A 23,965-nucleotide genomic window follows, 5' to 3' on the forward strand; every position below is an offset into this window, starting at 1 on the left:
AGTCAGCCGAGCATTTTTAATTGTGGCGTGATTTGTGGTGAGGTGGCAGAGACATGCGTTGGCCCATGCAAACTGTTGGTCCCCTGCAGTGCTTAACTATTTTTTCTCTGCCTGTAATTTCGTCCATCAATCACGCTGAAGTTTAACTGTCCATCACTACCTGTTTTCTAATTCCCTCTTGAGATGGCTGAGCGCACGTGTCTCATTCACCCACCGAGCGCTATTGAACTGGATGACGGTGGTCAGTTAGCTGGCCACTGATTTTTTTAATCCCGACCATCTCATTGCTCATGCAGTTTCTAAATTACATTCATGCAATCAGAGGAATGAGTTTCAGTCACGTACCTGGAAGTCCAATGGCTGCTGTGAGGTGTTGTGGCCTGTCATTTGCTGCATGCACTGGTTTTTGCGGTTGCATGTGGCTTGGCTGCTGATTTTTTTGGTTGTTTTCCTTGTGCAGGTGTCCTCTGACCAGATCTAAGCTACAAGCATTTGTTTCCACGTTCAAATCTGCAACTTCAAGCTGCTGCTGCTGAATTTCACAGGACCAGAACTTGTTTTCGCCATTGCTCCCAAACAGTAAACTGGATTGATCTGAAACTTGTTGAGTGCATTCCTATCATCATTATGCACCTCCCATAGCAAAATTGTGATCAATGGATGCACAGAATTCGAGAAAAATGGAAAATGGCTGAAGATTTCAGAGATCAATTTCTCGGAAACCATGCATCGGAATCGGCTGAAACTGCTTGGGTAGGTTACTATCACTCATATGCATATCCCCATGAAACAGGTTTTGAAACGGATGCACGAATATGGAGAAAATGCAAAAATGGCTGATAGTGATGGAGGCTGATTTCTTGGAAACCGTGCACCGGAATTGGCTGAAACTGCTCAGGCATGTTGCCATCACCCCTATACAATTCCCCCAAAAACGGTTTTTCAAATGGATGCATGGTTTTCAAGTTAGGGCAAAAACAAATTTTGTTCTATGTTTTTTTCTTCAAGGCATTTTGCAGTTTTGTTGCATGGCATGAAAAATGAACTTGGGCTGTGATGCAGGTATGGAGATGATGGAAGAGGAGTTTTTAGATTGCAAGAGGACTTTTGAACCCTCGAGGAAGCTACCATGTTCGCCAAACCGCCTTTTTGAAATCCATTTCTAGCTTCCTACAATTTCTACAGGAACTTCCTGTAGAAGCACAATGAGGTGGAAAAGTAATGGAGAAAGGCGAGGGATGGACACAGAGGTGCTTGCAGGCCTAACCAACAGATTCCCACCATCAGATTCCCTTTTAAAATTGAATTTGGTTCGTCCAAAGGTTCTATAGGATGTTTCCTGTAGAAATACAGAACTTCCTGTAGAAGGCACAAAAATTCTTTTGTCTTTGCTTTGAGTGATCCTCCTGACCTGCAATGTCCTTCTTGCAACCTGCAATCATCCAATGGAAATTAGATTTATTTTTCTTTTTCTTTTTCTCTTTTTTTTTTGAAAAACAACTAGGGCGCCTCATGGAGGTTTTCACCCTAATTGCCTGCCCTGGGCGCCTCCAAGGGAGGTTTTCACCCAGAGATCTTATTCTCTTTTCTCCTTTTTCCCAACCCATTGACCGCCTCATGGAGGTTTTCAATCAATGAGCCAATCTAAGGCGCCTCCGAGGAGGTTTTCACCTTAGATTTTTCCTCTTATTTCCATTTTTTTTTTTTTTCTACCCTACTTGAAAAACAAAATTGTTCTCAAGTATAAGAATACTTCCAATGGAGCCATGTGCACATCGAGATTAGAGACAAAATGATGTGGAGGCTCGAAATGCATGCTTGGACAACTATCCAGATTTTAGAGACCAAATGATCTGACTTTGAAGGGATCAAACATAGCTGAGGAAGAGAGTACCGCTGCAACTTAGTGACCCTCTGAAACCATATCTCAATATAGCTCTGATATCCTTGGTCCTTTTGCTGATCTGGATCATTCTTCATGTCACCTTCCATCATGACCTTCTCATCTTCCTCTTTTTGCTGATCTTTCTCTTGAATACATGGAAGATTTGATGGTAACCATGAGGGAACTCTCTCAATCTCTGATTCAGATCTCTTCTCTTCATCAAGTGCAGCCCATGGTTCTTTGATCTCCTCTCTTGAATCTTCTTTTGCCTTTGGTCCTTCAATGCTTTCAAGATGATCTCTTTTTTGCAATGTTTTTCCTGAGTTATGGTGAAGATCATTGAGCTCAAGAGGAGTTGTTTGGACATGTTGTGCCTCAGCTTTGCACTTGCGTTGAGCTGCTCCAATGTGTGGGTTTGGAGATGGTGGTACGGGTAGTTGAGTGGGGGTGTATTTTTTAGATGGATGCGGATGGGGTTGTGGTTGGGCAGGCATTTGGGCTGCCTTGGTGGAGGGGGAGGCGATGGTTGTGGATGAGCAGGTGGTGGAGGAAAATGAGCGGGATGAGAGTTGTATTGGGGCCTCCACCCCTGATAAGGTGCATTCCACTGAGGTTGTGGCTGAGCATAAGAGTGAAACGAATGAGCAACTGGTTGGGCATAATATGGATCTGTGAAGGAACAAGGAGGAGGTGTGAACCAGGAAGGATAAGCAGGGGGACCCCAAGAAGGCATGAAAGTGGCTTGATAGGGGTCATAATAGGTCTCGTGTGTCCCTTGCAGTTCCTGTTGGTAAGATCTAGGTTCATGTGGCCTCCTTTGGTTCATATAGTAGAGTGATTCAGTGGCTCCTTTTGTTCTCTGATATGCAGCTTTAATTCTAGGCAAGGAAGGGCACTGATTCGTAGGATGGTATTCTTCACAGATGAAACACACTTCTAGGGAGTGCATTGGACATTCGTTCCTAGGATGCTTTCTAGTGCACCTGGGACAAAAGATGACCAAAGCCCTCTTGGCTTCCTCTTGCTTCTTTTGGATCCATAGGGTATCCAATTGCATGGCAAGAAACTGCCTCATATCACTCTTGAAATCTTCCATCTGATCTTCAAATTCGTCTTTGGACAAGGGACTGCTCCCAACATTTCTGCTTGTAGCCATTTGCTCCAGAGGAATGGTTTCTTCTTCTTCTTCCCTTGAGGTTCTTCAAATATGTCTTGTTGTCCACCTAAGGGTTCTTTAATCACAGCCATCGAAGAAGAGAGAATGTTGGCTGTGTGAAGCAGTGGGGGTGTTGTGCAATCATTTTTCTAACTTATCTCTACTCTTACGAGGCATGAAATGAAATAATTTTGGTTGATTTTCGCTTTTTTCTACTTCTACCTGCAAAACTGAAATAGATTGAACTACAACTAACTATCTTGCGAAAATGAAAATGCGGAATTGAAATGAAAGTAGGAAAGGACTAATCTATCTTGCTCAAATGAAATTGCAGGAATGAAATGCTAGTCTACGCTTGCGGAATTGAAATGCTAATCTACGCTTGCAGAAATGAAATTGCAGAATTGAAATGCTAATCTATGAAAGCGGGAAATGCTAATCTACTTTTGCATAAACGAAATTGCATAATGGAAATGAAATAAACTACTTAGCAGAAGATTGTAGTGGAAAATAGAAGAAAAACAGCAATCACCAATACTCTGACGCTTCCCCGGCAACGGCGCCAAAAAGATGGTGGGCTCCAGTATTGTAGCAATAATGCTACAACTCCTGGAACCTCCTTCTTTAATTTTATCAACCCGGTAGTTCGTAACAAACTTGGAAGCGACGGTGCTGTATGCACAAGTACTAGCTCTTGCCGCAGCTGTCACTTGGTCAGCTGGCACAAGTCCGCTAGGGGCTTAAGCCAACTTCTATGAGCTCTTAGAAGAAGCTTTTTAACTGATGGATGAAAGCTAACTCAAAGGAAGCTAATCTACTTGCGGAAAGAAACTAAAAGCCAAAAAGAAACGCAAACCCTAGCAAACCCTAATTCTACCAGCTAGTCCTACTGACGCAAAGGAGAGAATGAAAACTACGAAAAGAGATGCCATTACTTCTATGAAGGTAAAATACATGTGTCTAGACTACCTCTACCTGAAGAAAACATCTTTTTGTATTTTTGAGTAAGTTATTAGAATTATCATGCATGTGCTTTTAACTGGCTTTTTACTGTGCAGAGGTGGATCAAGGAAGAGAAACGCTTGGAAGAGGTCGGGAAGGTTCAGAGAGGGTCTAAGGAGTCCCTAACACCCTTCCCGAGAGTTTCACAAAGTTTGGCTGCCAAGAAACCGCGTTTATGAGCTTCTACAGGAAGTCTGCAGGGGTTCTACAAGATGTTCTGTAATTTTTCTACAGGATGTTTAGTAATGGAATTTTGGAGCATAGATGGAGGGAAAAAGGTGGAGGAATGAGTATGGAGGTGAAATAGGGGTGTAGGGGAGTTCAAGACTTGGAGGATGGAGTTGAGGAGAAGGTGTAGATGGCTGGACTTGTTCTAAGAAGACTGAAATAATGATGCACAAAAGGTAGGGTTATGAGGGCAATGTGGCAACGTGAGGCAAGAAACCAAGTTAGGAGATGGAGAAGATGGGTTTGAGGGAGTCTGGGCAGATAGAGAAGTGGTACAGGTGCTCTGCAATTTGTGTTTCCAACTGAACCAACAAAGACATGCAAGAAAACAAAGATCTAGTTATGCTACCTTAATATGATCTAGCTAACAGAAACGAGAATGGCTAGCAGCTTTATTTGCAAGGAAACCATGTATATTAACTATGAAATGAAGCATTCAAAAATCTGAACATGTAACCAACCTCTGCAAATGAAAACAACACACTAAGGATTGCATGGTAAAGCAAACTAGTGTTTTTGTTTGGGACAGCACGGTTACTTCAACTCCAGCCCCTGATCCAATAAGGAAGAGGTGAAACCAAAAGTGTTTGCTGACCCTTTTTTGGAGCCTTTTTCTTGTTATTATCCAACCAATCTATTCTAAACATGAAAAGCTACTTTAACCATCAAAAGAAATCTAAATAACAAAGCAAGATTTAAATCTAAATAGCAGATTTTATTCTAAGAATGCAGCAAAGACACATGAAAGTAAACAAAGGAGGTACTGGGCACTTGAGATGGGCCCAACCCCAAGAGCTACAGCCTCCTAAGAGAGATTTAGAGCTGGTGCAAAGCTGGATTCATCTTTATTGATCAAAAGAAATGTTACATCGAAACTGTCCACAAGGGAAACTTGAAAATGTGCTCAAAGCAAAGCTAATCTACTGCCTAAAAATCGAACTACAACTGACTACAAAGTGACTAACCATTGGCTAACTCTTGGCTAACCACTAGCTACAAATTGACTAACTACTAGCTAACCAAAATGAGGCCCTAAGCCTTCTTATTTATACAAATTGAGGACCCCAACAGTCCTCCTAAACTTTAGGGACTCGGCTGCCCAAAACTTGTAGTTAACAGCAGTCCTACTTGACTTGCTTGGCTGCCCTTGTGTTAATTGATTTGGTGGCCCTTGAACTCCGAGCTGATGGTGGAGAATTCGAGGTAAGGGCCCATAAATGAAGGGAACACCTTCCTAAAAATACTCTCCACGAATTTGGCTGCCAAGTGCTCATTTCAACCATTGATTTTGTCTCCAAATTGACCAAAAAGGCTACACAAAGCACACATTAGACTTGTTGGCATAATGACTAACCCAATTCACTCTATTAGCATAAATATAATAAAAAACATGCAATAAACTAATGAGAACGGTGGATTAAGTCGAATTAGGAGGTTGAATGAGCCCAAATAATTATCCATTTTTGGGGCTCATCACATGGGACAATTGCAAGGTATGGCAATGCTAAGATGCATGGGGCAGCAGCAAGGTATAACAAGTTTTGATGGTACAAAAGTGACAACAGCAAAACAATGGGACAGCAAGCAACCATGGTGTGGCAGTATGAGCAGTGACAACATTAGCAAGATGTCACAATATTGGAAGGTGCAACATAAGTTGCAGCAGTATGATGCATGGTCATGAGGTCCAGCATTGTGATGATGGGAGCAGCGTGGTGCAGCACGGTGAGGTGCAGCATGATGACGAGATGCAGCACAATGATAGGTGAAGGAGTCACCTTGGAGAATCAGTTGAAGCAGCATGTCTTCAACTGATCTCATGTATCATCTTCTTAGAGATGATCTAAGCTCTTATTTAAACAAGTCAAAGTATTGACTTCTGTTGTAAATGTACTCTCTCTCTCTCTCTCTGCTGAACTATTGAAGAACATATAAGAATAATTGATCAAGGGTTTCCCCACAATGGGGTTTGTCCCTGGCTAGCGCCACATCTTGTGTCCTCTTGTCTTGGCTTGTCTTCTGCGATTTATGTTTATGTTCTATCTGCAGTTTACTTTAATGCTGATGTGATTGCTAATCTGGAAAAGATATTGAGCTATCTGTGAAAATTGAAATAAATTGCTCTAAGCATAGAACATACCTAAAATTAACATTTTCCCATATGTTTACCCAATCCTCCAATTTGACTTCCCAAGTGTTCAACTTCAAAATGATTGAGATGATGAAAAATTCTTTTTTTTCCTTTTCTTTACAATAGGCCCAAGTAGGACTTTGACTCTTTGAATTCATCAAATTCTAGAAGCATGAAGAACATGCTTAACTAATAAAATAATAATTTCTTTGAGCATGAAACCCATGCTTGAAAATAATTTTTTCTTTTTCTTCTTTTTGATTTTACATAAAATTCATTTTGATACAATTATGAAGACTGAACTTAATAACATTCTCCAACACTCCCTCTATTAATTTTTGTAGCATCAGACAGGTGTTCTAGTCTCAATTTGTGTCAAAAAGGTTAAAGAACACAAGATCTCCAAAACCCAGAAAAGGTTTCGAGAGAAAACACCTAGAAACAACTCAATTACGTTAATTGATCAATAAAGTCTCAATTTGTGTCAAAGAGGCTAAAGAACACAAGATCTCCAAAACCCAAAAAAGGTTTAGAGAGAAAACACCTAGAAACAACTCAATTAAGTTAATTGATCAATAATGAAAAATGCCTAAGTCTAACTTAGGAAAATTGATTAATTAACAATTAATTGAGAAAGATCAAGAAAGCTATAGAGACTCACACGGATCGAGGCTAAGTGTTGGAAATACTGAGAGGGGGGTGAATCAATATTTCTTTTCAATTGTTATGTTTACCAATTAAGATTCTTTACAATTATAATCAGAAAAATAAATAATAAGAATGTTATTATAAACAAGTGAGGACACCAATCCTCTTTTACAAAAAATTGAGTACAATGATGTTTGAAGGCACCAACCCTTCAATCTTCCAGTGTCCAACCTGTTTCCAAGCACCAACTTGGACTTTTGTGAGGCTCCAACCTCTAGGGCACCAACCCTCCAATTTTCAACTTAGTTAACAAACAGAATGAATAAATGACTTACTTTCAAAAACTTCAAGACTTCATTCAATAGTCAAACAATCGCTCCACAAGACTACCACAAACTCCTAATTTTGTCCATTGTCCAAGATCCGAATAGGAGTGTTCTTCACTATCCAAAGCTTCAAGTTCTTCACTATTCAATCCTCCATGTTCATCATTGTTCTAGGCTCCAAGTTCTTCACTATTTAATCCTCCAAATTCATCATTGTTCAAGCCTTCAAAATCTTCATTGTTCAAGGCCATAAGTTCTTCACTATTCAAGAGTGCGCAGAGGTTTCATGTCTAAAGTGTCACACATAAGTCTGCTACAAGTCCGAGCTATAATTGGTCCAAACCTTCACCGATCGAGTCACCATAGTTTCGAGCTTATGTGTGCCACAGTTCCACTGGTCCGAACCATATAAGCCACTATTCTGAACGGTATGCAAGCTACAAATACGAACCGTAAGCCACAGCTGATTTTCCTTAAAGTAATCACGGATCCGATGTGTAGTCCGAGCTCCACAGGTGACAGTAACTCCGAGCCTTTAAGCTACAGGTCTGAGCCTTTCAAAGTCTGAGCTTCCACACACCTATCCGCGGGTCTGATCCCTCCACATGAGATTGTCCACAGGTACGAGATATATCAATCACAATTAGAACCCTTCACCAAATCTCATTCTATTTAGTCCTCAAGTTCACGAGTTTTGAACTATTCTCCTTCTTCTTTGTTCCTGTGGTTCTCTTCACCGAATTGGATGATAGTGAAATGAAGATCCAAGTTCATATATATATGGATTTCACCTTGAAGTGAAGAGACGTGACCTATGGAGAAAGTCGACTTGAGAGACAGGGATAGGTCGACTAGTCATCAAAAATATTTTTCTTTGTATGGGTATCGGAGATCTGGGTATCAAAAGCTTTAACATGACACGGCCTGCAGAACTTGCGATATAGGAAAGTTCCGATGCAACAAACACGATATTATATTAAAAATGTTATGATAAAGTCAATCAGATCCGCAACCATATTGACAATCAAAGATTAGGTCTTATCGAAGGTGCCATTTCAAAAGTTCCGATAAAGTGGCGAATGCGATTTGATAATTAACTCGTTAACTTAAATCACGTCGGGTTTGCATATCGGAAATTGGAGCAAATCGAAGGTGTATTATCAGAGGTGCCATTTCAAAAGTTTCGATAAAGTGGCGGATGCGATTTGATAATTAAATTGTAACTTAACTCAAGTCGGGTCTGCATATTTGATATCGCAAATCGGAGATCGAGTCGGGTCACATATATGATATCGCATATCGGAGATCGGAGGTTCTGAGCGATGACACACAATAAAAACATCGATATAATATTTCTTCGATTTAACTTTGGTTTAATATGATATATGTCATCAAGTGTGTTATCAATTATAATCCTCCAATAGTGCAGCATCCATCAAGCGTGCTTATATTTCATCAATGACAATTATTGACCAACAATCTCCCCCTTTGTCATTGATGGAAATATTTCAACATTCTCTCCCCCTTTGACATCAATGGAAAATGGGGTGCCCAAGTACTCCCCCATCAAGTCGCTCCCCTTGTCATGTTGCTCCCCTTTTCATGGTGCTTCTACTCTTGTCAATGTGTTCTCTTAATGTGATGCAAGAGCAATGACCCCCATCTTTTGGCGAAGATATTCAAATGCTTCTCGTGGAAGGGGTTTTGTAAAGATATCTGCAATTTGCTCCTTTGTATTGACGTATTCCAACTTGATATTCTGTTCAACAACTTGTTCACGGAGAAAGTGGTATTTGATTGGAATATGTTTGGTCTTTGAGTGCATTACCAGATTCTTTGAAAGACTGATGGCGCTAGTGTTGTCACAATAGATGGTGATTGGTTGATTAGTCTTTATGTTGACATATTTCAATGCTTCCTTCATCCATAGTATTTGTGTACAACAATTTGCAGCAGTTATATATTTGGCTTCAATTGTGGAGAGAGATATACAAGATTTTTTTTTGCTAAGCAAAGATACTAGACAATCTCCCATGAAGAATGCATTTCCGCTGGTATTTTTTCGATCTTCTACGCTTCCAACCCAATCAACATCGGTGTAAGCTGTCACAGTAAGAGTTGTGCTTTTAGGATACCATATACCAAAATCGGGAGTACCTTTCAAGTATCCAAGAATTCTCTTCACAGCCAACAAATGGGATTGCTTAGGAGCTAATTGAAATCTTCCCACCATTCCTACTGCTTACATAATATCAGGTCTTGTAGTAGTTAAGTATAGGAGAGCTCCGATTATTGATCTGTAAAGAGTTGCATCTACCGAGGGGGATTCATCATCTTTGCTCAATTTGCAATCTATGGTCATCAATGTGCTCATAGGTGCACATTCTTCCATCTCATATCTCTTAAGCATGTCTTTAAGGTATTTTGTTTAGGATATAAACATGCCTGCTTTAGTTTGAGTTGCTTGTAGTCCAAGGAAGTAAGATAACTCACCAATCATCGACATTTCGAACTCTTTCCACATATTTTGAAAATTCATGGCTCATCCCATCATCATTGCTAGAAAAAATCAGATCATCAACATATAGAAGGGTGACTAGCAGTTTGTCTTTATCCATCTTCATATAGAAATTGTGTTATAGCACCATTTACCACTCTTGGTATATGTGATGCTTTGTTTATGGCCTAGGGCAACCCTCCTTCCAGACTTGGTCCAAATATATAAAAAACAGTGTTTTATTCCATGTACGCTACTTTGCCCTGAGCTAAAAGCGTGTACATGCGGGTCAGTCAATACCCAACCCACGTATATGTATTAAAACACTTTAAAAAATTAAATTTCCTTAATTATGGGTGGAGTTCACGGGTTTTACCTGTTGATTACATCCTATTGCCCATGGCCCAACTGTATCCCAACTAAACAAATAATTGGGAGAGGTATAAATAGAATTCTATGGGAAGGCCTTAAGGAGGAGAAGAGATAAAGTTATTATATTGAGATTATCCCTGACTGAGTCTGATGAATCCCTGTGCCTCATGCACTTCCCCAAGCTTCAGGAAACCCTTGTTTCCTTGATTATAGATATCCTTCCTTTTGCTTGAGATATCATGGTGTTGGTGATGGAAGAATATTGTTGAAGGCTGGGATAGGACGAATCCGGAGGACGGTTCCACTTTGAGCCAGAGAAAGACTCAAGTGAATTCTCTCCATGTTATGTATAGCTTACTGCAATAAAAGAAATGTTGTCTTGTTTCCAAAATTAACTACATTTATGCATCAAATTATGTTTCAATTCAAATATGAATGTCGTTTTGATGTATCATCAATTATTTGTTTATATGATATAAAGTCAATTTCGTGAATATGCTTTACTTCTATACTGCTATGTATGTTCGAATTGAATGATTTTTAGGTTTGAAGAACATCAGGAGTTGCAAAGGGTCTGAACCCTGCGGGACCTACTCGAACGAAGAAAATCCGAGTACGATCACTCTTACGTAGTTTGATAATATAAGCATTTTCCCTGAGCTGCATGAGTATTTCTTGTTGTAGTTTGCTTTTGCTCTGTTGGGGTTCTAACCCAAAGCCCTAGGGTGCTTTCACCCGAAACATATTGCTTCCTACCACTCCCTTTTTGAAGCCTTGTTGTTATAGATAATGATCCAATCTTGCGTACCAAGCTCTAGGAGCTTGTTTCAATCCATATAGCGTCTTTTTCAACTTGCATATTGTTGAAGAATCTAGGGCAAAGTAGTGTTGTGATGATTCTTCGTTACTTGATAACAATTTGTGGAGTCTTTTTACTTTACTTGTTAGCTTATGCTTCTTCTTCTTATTATTAGTGCATATGTGAGTACTTCATCAAACTGCTACCAAAACAAAATAACAAGAACACAAAGTTTGGCTTTTTGCCAAGGACAAAACCTCTCCACTCTTGAGAGGAAAACCCTTTGTAAGTTTTCTCTTATTGAAGCTTTTTATTTGATCAGCTGCCAAACCCTAGACCCTTGACTAGGATATGCTCTAAACATAAGTCAAATCCTTCCTCTTTCTGAACTATAATTTCCTGCACATGGAACTCTGTCTTCTGACACTCTGCTCCTCAACACTTCGTCCTTCTTTTACTGCTTAGGCTTCTTTCCTTCTTAGGAAAACCCTAGAACATTAGGGCTTCTTTTCTTTGTTATAGGGAGAGCCTTCTTCGCTTTTCTTGGATACCTTGTAGGCCTAGGTGTATATCTGAATGAGACCTTTAAGCGTAGTGTCTTTAACAGTTGTTGAATCTGCATAAGTTGACTTCTGGAATCTTCACACGTGTGGACAGAAACCCTAGAAACAATCCTCTTTACCTCGTTGTCTTTTCTTTGCTTCTTCGATGGGGAGAGAGGCCTTGTAGGCCTAGTTTGCACCCAAAACAGTGGTATATGATGACTGCTGCTATGACCGCATATAGTCCTTCCTTAACCTCGCACGTGTGGTTGTCGTTGCTTTAGAAATGGCCTCCTTACCTTCATTGTTCTGTCTCCTTATCTCGCTACCCTTGTAGACCTCTTCCTTGTCTTCTCTTCATCCTTTTTAGCCTTCTCCTTGTGTGCGGATTTCAGAGTGAGTTCATTGTCCTTTTGAGGAGTGGACAACCTCTATAAATAGAGGTTTGTCCCTCCTCTTCAAGCTGACATGACTGTCCATTAGGCCGACTTACAGTTTGCACTATAATTCAACTTTTATTCATCGTTTTGCTGCTTGGAGACTTCGTTGATGCTAGGAGAGGATTTGACTATGCTTGGAGATGTTCCCATGATCTTGTATGATAACATACATGATGTAACATGCCCTCAAAGGGTCTTATCATAATTACATTTTCACTTTGACTCTCTAGAAGCACTTCAAATGTGCTTGACCTATTTTCAATGAGCAAGAAACTCATTAACAAATAATACAAAATAATTTCTCCTTTCTTGAATATGTACAAATATCAAAATTACATTTATGAAGACCTAGCCTAGTTACATTTCCTTCAACACATACAAAGTCTTTTCCTTCTGCTAGGTCAAACCCTTCTGGTTGCTCCATGTAAACTTCTTCTTTTAGATCACCATTTAGAAATGTTGATTTCACGCAACTTTGAATCCTTTTGAACAAGTAAATGCCAAAAACATCCTTATAGCCTCCATACGAGCTACCGGTGCAAAGGTTTCTTCAAAGTCAATTCCTTCTATTTGTGAATAACCTTTACAAACAAGCCTTGCCTTATTTCTGATGATTTGTCCATCTTCATTCATTTTGTTTTTGAACACCCACTTGGTTCCAATTATATTTTTATCTTTTGGACGAGGTACAAGTTCCCATGTTTCATTCTTTTCAATTTGGAACATTTCTTCTTCCATTGCTTCTACCCAATGAGGGTCCTTACTAGCTTGAGCAAAGTTTTCTGGTTCTACCATGGATAGTAAGGCAACATTATCTTTTCTTGGTGTATTAGTCATCCTTCTTCAGGTTTGTATTCCATCATCTGTATTCCCAATAATATGTTCTTCCAGATGGTGTTTTTGAACAAATTTTACTTTTGATGGAGTCTGAGATGGTTCCTTTTGATTTTCTTGATCCTTTTCTTCCTTTGTTGTATCTTCTTCAAAATCTTCAAGAATAGAATCTTCTTCATATATTTCAATCTCCTTTTGTGGGAGTGCCTCATCAATCTTCACATCAATGCTTTCTACTACCTTTCATAGTCAATTATTATAGCATTTGTATGCTTTTCTCCTTGTAGAATATCTAAGATTCCTTTATCAACCCGAGAATCAAACTTGCTTGGTGAGTCATTATTGATCTTCATAAAGCATTTACTTCCAAAAATTCTGAAGTATTTTACCGAAGCAGGTCTTCCTTTCCATAATTCATACAGAGTCTTGTCATTATTTGGTCTTAGTTGGGCTCTATTCAAGGTATACATTGCCGCTCCAACTACTTCTCTCCAAAACTTGGCTTGTAAATTAGCTGCTAGTAACATTGTTCTTGCCATTTCTTGCATGGTTCTGTTTCTTCTTTCCACTACTCCATTTTGTTTAGGAGTTCTAGCTACAGAAAGTTCTCTTTTGATTCCATGTAGATCACAAAAATCATTGAATTCCTTTGAAGTAAATTCTCCTCCTCTATTTGTTCTAAGACACTTGATTTTTTATTCTTTTTCATTTTCCACGAGAGCTTTGAAATTCTTAAAACATTAAAATGCTTCAGATTTAAACGTTATAAAGAATACCCACATCATTCTAGTATAGTCATCAACAAATAAAGAAAAGTACATTTTGCCTTGTAGAGCTAGAGTTCTAGTTGGTCCACATAAATCTGCATGTATGATCTCCAAAGGTTTTGATGTTGAGAGCTCCTTAGTCTTGAAGTAGGTTCTAGTTTGCTTTCCATGTTGACATGGACCACACACAACTTGATCTGGCTTGACAATTTTTGGAATGTCCCTTACTGCATTTGTTTTATTGATATTAACCAAGTTATCAAAGTTTAGATGCCCCAATCATTTGTGCCATAACCAGTTTTCATCTGCTCGACTCATATAGCATTTATCTTCTTGAATTTTACTCAAAATATATACATTGTCTGGTGTTCTTACTCCTTTTGCCACAAGTTCTCCTGAGGAGGAATTCCTTACCTCACAATCTTTAGTACTGAAGATAACATTATGTCCTTGGTCACAAATTTGGCTAACACTTAAAAGATTGTGTTTGAGCCCTTCCACTAGTAGTGCATTTTGAGCTTTTCCCTTTCCATTAACAAGAGCAACAATCCCTTTTCCAGCAATTTTAGCAGATCCACTTCCAAAAGATACATTTCCATCCTTCTTATTTAACGAGATAAACTTATTTTGGTCACTTGTCATGTGTCTTGAACATCCACTATCCACAAACCATTGATTTTCATCACTATGTGCACATAAATCTAGACCACATTTATCAGTAGTGGGTTCCTCCTCCTTCAATTCTTCTCTTTTGAATGAACAATTTTGTGTATCATGGCCATAATCATTGCATTTTGAGCAAACAAGATCATACTTAGCCAAAGGATCAAATGAATTGTAAGTCTTGATTTGTCCTTGTGCTTTTAGGCTACGTGGCTTGCTTTGATGATTGATCTTATATCTTGAAATATTATCCTTATGAGCTTTGCAATGCTTACCTTGATGACCAAAGTTTTTACAATGAAAACAATAACCAAGAAAGATTGTTTGATACCTGTTAGGATAGCCTTGACTTGATGTAGTATTCTTCCTTGGAGGTAGCCTTCCTTCATTCCTTGGGTTGTTAAAGGTGGACCTTTGCTCTTGGTGGGATGGCTTCTCCTCTTTTGGATGACTGCAAAGGATGTCAGCATAACTTCTTTGGATTTTTACATTCTCCTTTGTACTTGATGATTCTCCTTTGAAACCAATTCTAGACTTGTCATGTTGAGGTCTTTGAGTATTAAGGATGTTATCAAGAGTTTGAGAGCTTTGCCAACTCTTTTTAACTTGATCCAACTCTTTTCTTAAGGAAACAATTTCAGCTTCACGTTTTTCACAAATTTCTTCTCTTTCTTTTAGTTTATTGTTCAAGAACCCACCCTTCATTTTTGCTTCCTCTTTTTCCACTCTGAGAGAATTAACATTCTTTCATAATTTCTCATTTTCTTCAATGGCACTCATTAGTAAATCATCCACATTTCCTTCTTCTTCTTGTTCAAAATCATCTTCATTTGTAAATGCCATAAATAATACTTCATTGTTTCCAGCAAAGTTATCTTCTTTATCGGACTCATCATCATCTCTTTTCTGTAGAAAGGTATTTTTAATTGATTTCTTCTTATTAATCACGAATTCTTCTTCATCAGAGTCATCATCTTGTTTGGAGAAGAAATTCTTCTTGTTAAAGCCTTTCTTCTTAAACATCTTCTTTTTATATTCGTCTTCATCATCATTATCATGTTTATGAGGACATTTGCAACATAATGTCATATTCTTCCACATTTAAAACAAATGAGAGGATATTCTCCTTTGAGCTTGAACTCTTTCCTTAGTTTTCTTACGAATTGAGCTAGTTTAGATTCAGTATCGGAATCATCATTGCTATAATTATAATTTTTCCCTTTCTTTGATAACCTTGAAGCTTTGAATGTAGCGTCCTTGGAGTTAGGGATTCCTTTTCTCGTTTCATATGCAATGAGAATCTCATGAAGTTCGTCCATTTTTAGGTCATCCAAGTCCTTCATTTCTTCTATGGCATTGACTTTGGAATCAAAATGTTCTAGAAGTGATCTCAAAACCTTTTGGACAATTGTGCTTTCTTCAACAGTTTCACCTAAACCTTTGAGTGAGTTGAAAACTTCATCTACTCGAAGGAAAAAGGCTACAATATCTTCTTCGTCATCCATCTTAAGACTCTCAAATTGTCTTCTATGTATTTGGAGTTTTTCCTTTTTTACCTTGGAGTCTCCATCATAGATAACAATAAGCTTGACCCACATTTCCTCGGCAGAATCACAATTCATAACTTTTGTAAATTTTGAATCAGTAATTCCACTTGTTATGGAATTTAGTGCTTTCGCATTTTCTATATGAACTTTCCGTCCGTCCTGATTTGTTGGTGGAGTAGCTGGAACTTTATACCCATCAGTAACTGATTGCCATACTTCAGGTCCAAGAGACATTAAATAAAATGTCATCCTACACTTCCAAAAGTCAAAGTTTGTTCAATCAAATTGGGGAATTTTTCCTGAATCCTAATTCTTCATTGTGACTTAAGAATCCTTCTTCCAGCTATTACACTGATTATGAAGAAGCTGGCTCTGATACCAATTGTTGGAAATATGGAGAGGGGGGTGAATCAATATTTATTTTCAATAGTTATGTTTACCAGTTCAGATTCTTCATAATTATAATAATAATAATAAAAAAATAAGAATTTTATTATAAACAAGTGAGGACACCAATCCTCTTTACAAAAAATTGAATACAATGATGATTGAGGGCACAACCCTTCACTCTTCCAGGCTCCAACCTATTTCCAAGCACCAACTTGGACTTTTGTGAGGCTCCAACCTCTAGGGCTCCAACCCTGTTTTTAGAGGCTCCAACCCTCCAATTTTCAACTTATAACGAACAAAATGTATAAATGACTTACTTTCAAAAACTTCAGGACTTCCTTCAATAGTCAAGCAGTCGCTCCACAAGACTGCCACAAACTCCTAATTTGTCCACTGTCCAAGATCTGAATAGGAGTGTTCTTCACTATCCAAAGCTTCAAGTTCTTCACTGTTCAATCCTCCAAGTTCATCATTGTTCTAGGCTCCAAGTTCTTCATTGTTCAATCCTCCAAATTCATCATTGTTCAAGCCTTCAAAATCTTCATTGTTCAAGGCCACGAGTTCTTCACTATTCAAGAGTGCGTAGAGGTTTCAAGTCTGAAGTGTCACACATAAGTCTACTACAGGTCCGAGCTATAATTGGTCCAAACCTTCACCAATCAAGTCACCATAGTTCCGAGCTTATGTGTGCCACAGTTCCACAAGTCCGAACTGTGTAAGCCACTAATCTGAACGGTATGCAAGCTACAAATATGAACTGTAAGCCACAAATGATCGTCCTTAAAGTAATCACGGATCTGATGTGTAGTCCGAGCTCCACCGGTGACAATAACTCCGAGCCTTTAAGCTACAGGTCTGAACCTTTCAAAGTCCGAGCTTCCACAGATAATTGTCCACACACCTGTCCACAGGTCCGAGATATATCAATCACAAATAGAACCCTTCACTAAATCTCGTCCTATTAGTGTAGGTTTTAACCCTGTACAGAAATTACCTGCATACGAATTCTTAAACAAAGAAAATAAACAATGCGAGAGCATAACCCATAAAACACATATGCACAAAGATTTTTCCCTGGATCCCAAAACCGGGACTACCAGCTTGATTTTTCATTATGTTCCTTTCAATGTTACAATACATATTTATACATGCCGAAGCATACAATACCATGGACCGAAAACCATCGCGTCCAATACCATGGACCGAAAACCATCGCGTCCAAAAAACATGTGCGAAAATCATGCACAAAACCATAGGTGGGTCCGCCCAACCTAACATATGGTCCAAAACCAAAATTTTCCGGGGCGCTGCCCCGAACCCCATAAAGTGGGGTTACGGGTGCCCTTCAAACCCCCTATTAACTACGTGGAAAGAATATAACACAACCCAACAATCTCCCACTTCTTGTTTTCTTTCCACAGGGGGCCACAGGAGAGCTTAGTCATTTTTTCAGCCCTGAGATTCCCATTGCTTCTCTACACCAAGAGAACTTCTTAGAGCTCACAGATTTTGTCAATGCATCTGCAATATTCTTCAAAGTGTCCACCTTTACCAGCAACACCTTTCTGTCTTCTATCATATCCCTCACAAAGTGATACTGAACATCAATGTGCTTTGTCTTTGAATGATAAGCAGGGTTCTTTGCCAAGAAAATTGCACTTTGGCTGTCACAATCTATTCTTATAGCTCCCTGTACTAACCCCATACTTGAACACAATCTCTGCAACCAAACTGCTTCCTTGCTTGCATGAGTGGCTGCCATGTATTCTGCCTCTGTAGTTGATAGTGCCACTACAAATTGTTTCTTACTCATCCAACTGACTGCACCTCCAAATAGGTTAAACACATACCCACTTGTAGATCTTCTCTGATCCAGATATCCAGCCCAGTCTGCATCAACAAAGCCATGAATATCCAACACTCTATCCAATCCTGGTCTTCCTTGGTAGCACAAACCATAATCACTAGTGCCACGCAAATACCTGAAAACCCGCTTCACTGTTGTCCAGTGCTCCTTCCCAGGTTTTGACATAAACCTGCTCAATACTCCCACTGCATGTGCAATGTCTGGTCTAGTACAAACCATTGCATACATTAGGCTACCCACTGCACTTGCATATGGAACACGGGACATGTCCTCTTCCTCTTCTTGTGTCTTGGGACACTGTTCAGCAGATAACCTCACACCTACAGGAATAGGAACCTTCACCGGTTTACTATCCTGCATATTAAACCTCTGGAGTATTGTCTCGACATACTTCCTCTGGTTTAACCAGAGCTTCCTCTTTGACCGATCTCATTTAATTTCCATGCCCAAAATATAGTTTGCAGCACCAAGATCTTTCATGTCGAATTTGGAGGACAATTGGGTCTTCAAATCCTGGATAATTTCTTTGTCATTTCCAACTAGCAACATATCATCCACATACAAGACCAGATAAATAATACGGTCACCAATTAATTTAAAATACACACAATGATCTGCTTTGCTTCTCGTGAAGCCAAGTCCCCGTATAAATGTATCAAATTTCTGATACCACATCCTTGGTGACTGTTTTAACCCATACAGAGACTTCTTTAACTTGCATACCAGTTCTTTCTTACCCTTCACCGCAAAGCCTTCAGGTTGCTTCATGTAGATTTCCTCTTCCAAATCCCCGTGAAGAAATGTTGTCTTCACATCCATCTGTTCTACCTCAAAATCAAAAGCAGCAACAACATATAAAAGTAATCTAATAGAAGTTATCTTGGCAACAGGAGAAAAGATATCACCAAAATCAATTCCCGGCACCTGGGAATAACCTTTTGCAACCAACCGAGCTTTGTATTTCTCCACCTTTCCTTCTACATTTGTCTTCTTCTTGAACACCCATTTGCTACCAATGGGTTTCCTTCCAGCCGGCAACTCCACCAGATCCCAAGCCTCATTTTTGTGCAAAGATGCCATTTCATCGACCATGGCCTCTTTCCAGAGTTTTCCATCCTCTGAATCCACTGCTTCCTTCACAGTTCTGGGATCATTATCAGTAACAGACAAAGCAAAATTTGAACTGAAAGCAGATGGACTATACCTTTCTGGCTGCCTTCTTTCTCGAACTGATCTTCTCACAGCCGGAGTTTGTGGCTCTTCATCTTCTGATTCCTCCTCTGTTGCAGAGTCTGATTCTTCCTCCTTTGGCTCAAACTCTATCTTCTCAGGTTCCTTTGGTTGGACTTCATGTTGAATAACATCTTTTACCTCTCTGAACAACACATCTCGGCTGTACACAACCTTCCGTGTGACTGGGTTCCAAAGCTTATAACCCTTTAAACCATCCTTATACCCAATAAAGATGCACTTTTCAGATTTACTATCCAACTTGATTCGTTTCTCCTTTCGAACATGTACATATGCATCACATCCAAATACCCTTAGATGTGAAAGAGAGGGTTTCTTACCAGTCCATACTTCTTGTGGAGTCTTATCCTCCAACGCTGATGAAGGTGATCTGTTGATCAGGTAACATGCAGTATCCACTGCCTCTGCCCAGAATTCCTGTCCTAACCCGGCACCACTGAGCATGCTTCTTGCCCTTTCCATCAACGTCTTGTTCATTCTTTCTGCGACTCCATTTTGCTGAGGTGTATATGGAGTAGTCTTCTGTCGTGCTATACCACACTTCTTACAAAATTCTTCAAATTCCTTGCTGCAAAATTCTCCACCATTATCTGTCCTCAGCACCTTTATCTTCTTCTATGTCTGATTTTCCACCAGAGCCTTAAATTCTTTAAACCTGTCAAAGACTTCAGATTTCTTCTTAAGAAAATATATCCATGTATTCCTTGAGAAGTCATCTATGAATGATACATAGTACACAGACTTACCCAGTGATGGAACCTTCATAGGTCCAAACACATCATTGTGCACAAGCTCTAATATCTGTTTCGTCCTCTTACCACCAGAGGGGAAACTCACCCGATTCTGCTTCCCATATACACAATTTTCACAGAAATCAAAATCCAGAGAGCTATTATTCATACCTTCTACCATACCTTTACCATGAAGTATTCGAAGGCCCTTCTCTCCAATATGTCCAAGCCTTTGATGCCACAACATGGTCTTCTTTCCAGAGACCACTAGATTCTCTACTCCATTTTCAGGAACCATAGAACTATTGCACCCATCAACAACAGTGCTACCTTGCAGCTTGTACAGAGTTCCAATCCGAACTCCCCGCATTAATATCAGTGCTCCTCGAACCATCTTGCAGGTATCTTTCTCGAACACCGTCTTTACACCTGCATCATCCAACTTGCTTACAGAAATCAGATTTCTGGCCAATGCAGGAATATGTAGAACACCCGGAAGTGTTCTAACCCTTCCACCTTGCAACTTCAACTTTACTTTTCCCCAACCAATGATTCTAGCCTTCCTATCATCTCCTAAGAAGACATCACCACCATCGTATTTCTCATACTCGTAGAACCACTCTCTATGGGGAGTGAAGTGAAAGGATGCACCTGAGTCAATCAACCATGCCTCATGATCTACATGTGTACTTGAAGAAGCCAAGTACACATCCCCACCTTCATCTGAGGTGGTTTTCGCCTCTGCAGAAGGAGCATCATCAGATCCTTTTCCTTTATCAGGAGCTTTAGATTTACAATCCCTTCTGAAGTGCCCTTCCTTTCCGCATTTCCAGCACACCACCTTTGTAGGTTTTCCTGGAGATTTAGATCTCCCTCTAGATTTAGATCTCCCACTCGATGACTTATTTTTGTTTCTGTTCTGGGACCGTCCTCGTACAGACAAGGCATCACCATTCTGGTTGTCCATATTTTTCCGTCTCATTTCCTCCGTCAGCAAGGCTGAGACTATTTCATCAAACTGCAAAGCAGTTGCATTGCTACCTATTGCAATAACCAGACTATCCCACGAATCTGGTAGAGAACACAACAGACTGATGCACTTATCTTCATCTGAAATTTTAATATCAACAGATAATAACTGACTTACCACAGTATTAAACGCATTCAGATGCTCTGTCACCGAGTCTCCATCTTTCATCCTCAGGTTATACAGCTTTTTCCGCAGGAACAGTTTATTCACCAGAGACTTAGATTGGTACAAAGTCCCTAACTTGACCCACAAAGCCTTTGCCGTAGCTTCCCCTGATACATTCAGCAATACTGAATCCGAGACACACAATCGTATTGTGCTCTTTGCCTTCCGATCCAACTTCTTCCATTCTTCATCGGTCACTCCCGATGGTTTAGTACCCGAATCTACCGCGATCCGCTGATCTTTATCCACCAACAGGTCCTCCATCTTGAGTTTCCACAACTCAAAATTCTGACCATTGAACTTCTCAATCTCTATCTTTCCACTGCTCGCCATCTTCTTTCACCACCAGAATTGATCTCGCAGATATCCCACTGAACAGGGTCTACCACAGGGCCGAGCGAAACCCCTCAGCAACAAAGGCGTCCCCTTGAAGCCAAAACAGCTCTAATACCAAATGTATGTTTTAACCCTGTACAGAAATTACCTGCATACGAATTCTTAAACAAAGAAAATAAACAATGCGAGAGCATAACCCATAAAACACATATGCACAGAGATTTTTCCCTGGATCCCAAAACCGGGACTACCAACTTGATTTTTCATTATGTTCCTTTCAATGTTACAATACATATTTATACATGCCGAAGCATCCAATACCATGGACTGAAAACCATCGCGTCCAATACCATAGACCGAAAACCATCGCGTCCAAAAAACATGTGCGAAAATCATGCACAAAACCATAGGTGGGTCCGCCCAACCTAACATATGGTCCAAAACCAAAATTTTCCGGGGCGCTGCCCCGGACCCCATAAAGTGGGGTTACGGGTGCCCTTCAAACCCCCTATTAACTACGTGGAAAGAATATAACACAACCCAACAATTAGTCCTTCTAGTTCACCAGTTGTGAACTATTTTCCTTCTTCTTTGTCCCTGTGGTTCTCTTCACCAAATTGGATGATAGTGAAATGAAGATTTGAGTTCATATATATATGGATTTCACCTTGAAGTGAAGAGATGTGACCTATGGAGGAAGCCGACTTGAGAGACAGGATGTAGGTCGGCTAGTCATCAAAAATATTTTTCTTTGTATGGGTATTGGAGGTTTGGGTATCGGAAGCTTTAACATGACACGACCTGCAAAACTTGCAATATAGGAAAGTTCTGATGCAGCGGACGCGATATTATATTAAAAATGTTATGATAAAGTCAATCAGATCTGCAACCATATCGACAATCGAAGATTAGGTCTTATCGAAGGTGCTATTTCAAAAGTTCTGATAAAGTAGCGGATGCGATTTGATAATCAACTCAACTTAAATCACGTAGGGTCCGCATATCAAAAATCAGAGGTGTCGTATCAGAGGTGCCATTTCAAAAGTTTCAATAAAGTGGCAGATGTGATTTGATAATTAAATTGTAAATTAAATCAAGTCGGGTCCGCATATATGATATCGCAAATCGGAGATCGGAGTCGGGTCGCATATATGATATCGCATATCGGAGATCGAAGGTTTTGAGTGGTGACACACAATAAAAACGTTGATATGATATTTCTTTGATTTAACTTTGGTTTAATATGATATATGTCATCAGGTGTGTTATCAATTATAATCCTCCAATAGTGCAACATCCATCAAGCGTGCTTATATTTCATCAATGACAATTATTGACCAACACTAAGATGATCTTGACTTTTGATAACAATTTAATCGTGGTCGTTGGTGATCCAAGGAGAGATTATAAGAGCAGATCAATGGGGAAGGAAATAGATACATTGAGTAAGAGGAAGTGCGAGTTACTTGGGCAAATCAAGCTATCCATTGCAGTGATTCAATAGGAAGAAGAGTTCAAGCCAGAAAAAGCAAGCATCAATGATCGAGGGAAGAGCAGTAGCAGAGTTCCAGAGCATCCCAGTCAGTTTCCAATGTGGAAAAGGGAGGCCACATTATTCCTCAATGAGGCTATCTCATGGAAAAGCTTCAGAGTGCAGTTTGATTCAACTAGAGAGGAAGTCGATTCAGGTGCTAGAGGTGGGGAAAATTTCCAAGAGGCCAAATGAGTCATTTCCAAATGCAGAGTCTGGCAAAACGATAGATTGTGGGCAGCTCCACAGGCAATGCATGTAGAGTCTGCGCAACATTGCGCAAACGTTGACGTAGGGGCATTTCAAGTAGCTCAGTTGGGCCAGTTGTTGGATCTGGATCAGTTGTGGAGTGAGACAATTTGTCTCACAAATTATTTGGCCAGATTCTTTTCAGAGGATTGCCAGTTGGGCATCCAAATTATTGTATTCAGATTTTACTGCTGCATAATAATAGAAATAAACCCTCACCTGCTGCACTGGTTTTCCCTTCAGGGTTTTTTCGAGACTATTGTCCAAAAATATTGGTGTTATTTTTATTGTGTGTGTATCTATTTTCTCAGTTCCAATTTATTTTCCACAGCGTAATTTTATTGTGAAGAATTCCAATGTAATTTATTCATTATTTATCATAACAAATAAACTGCTAATTAATCAGTTAGAAGAATAAATTTCCAGTTGTTGCAATTTAAGGAAATTTCACACCCTCTTAACTAGGGAGGTATTCATAATTGTACACTCAGTACAAGGATACTCTCAAATTGAAATATTCTCATAAGAGTCAGAATGATAAGCCACCTTTAAGCATCAACATCATAAACGACATTGTC

General features: G+C 39.5%; 1 pseudogene across 1 annotated transcript in view; it reads right to left on the reverse strand.

The window, feature by feature from the left end:
• LOC149157034 (pentatricopeptide repeat-containing protein At4g14050, mitochondrial pseudogene) overlaps nt 1-23,965 on the reverse strand; it is a 60,120-nt pseudogene that overhangs the window by 15,703 nt on the left and 20,452 nt on the right. The window lies entirely within an intron of this gene.

The sequence above is a fragment of the Pinus tabuliformis genome, chromosome 9, assembly GCF_031772625.1.
Source record: "Pinus tabuliformis cultivar Carrire ecotype Pingquan chromosome 9, CPIR1, whole genome shotgun sequence".
NCBI classification, from domain to species: domain Eukaryota; kingdom Viridiplantae; phylum Streptophyta; class Pinopsida; order Pinales; family Pinaceae; genus Pinus; species Pinus tabuliformis.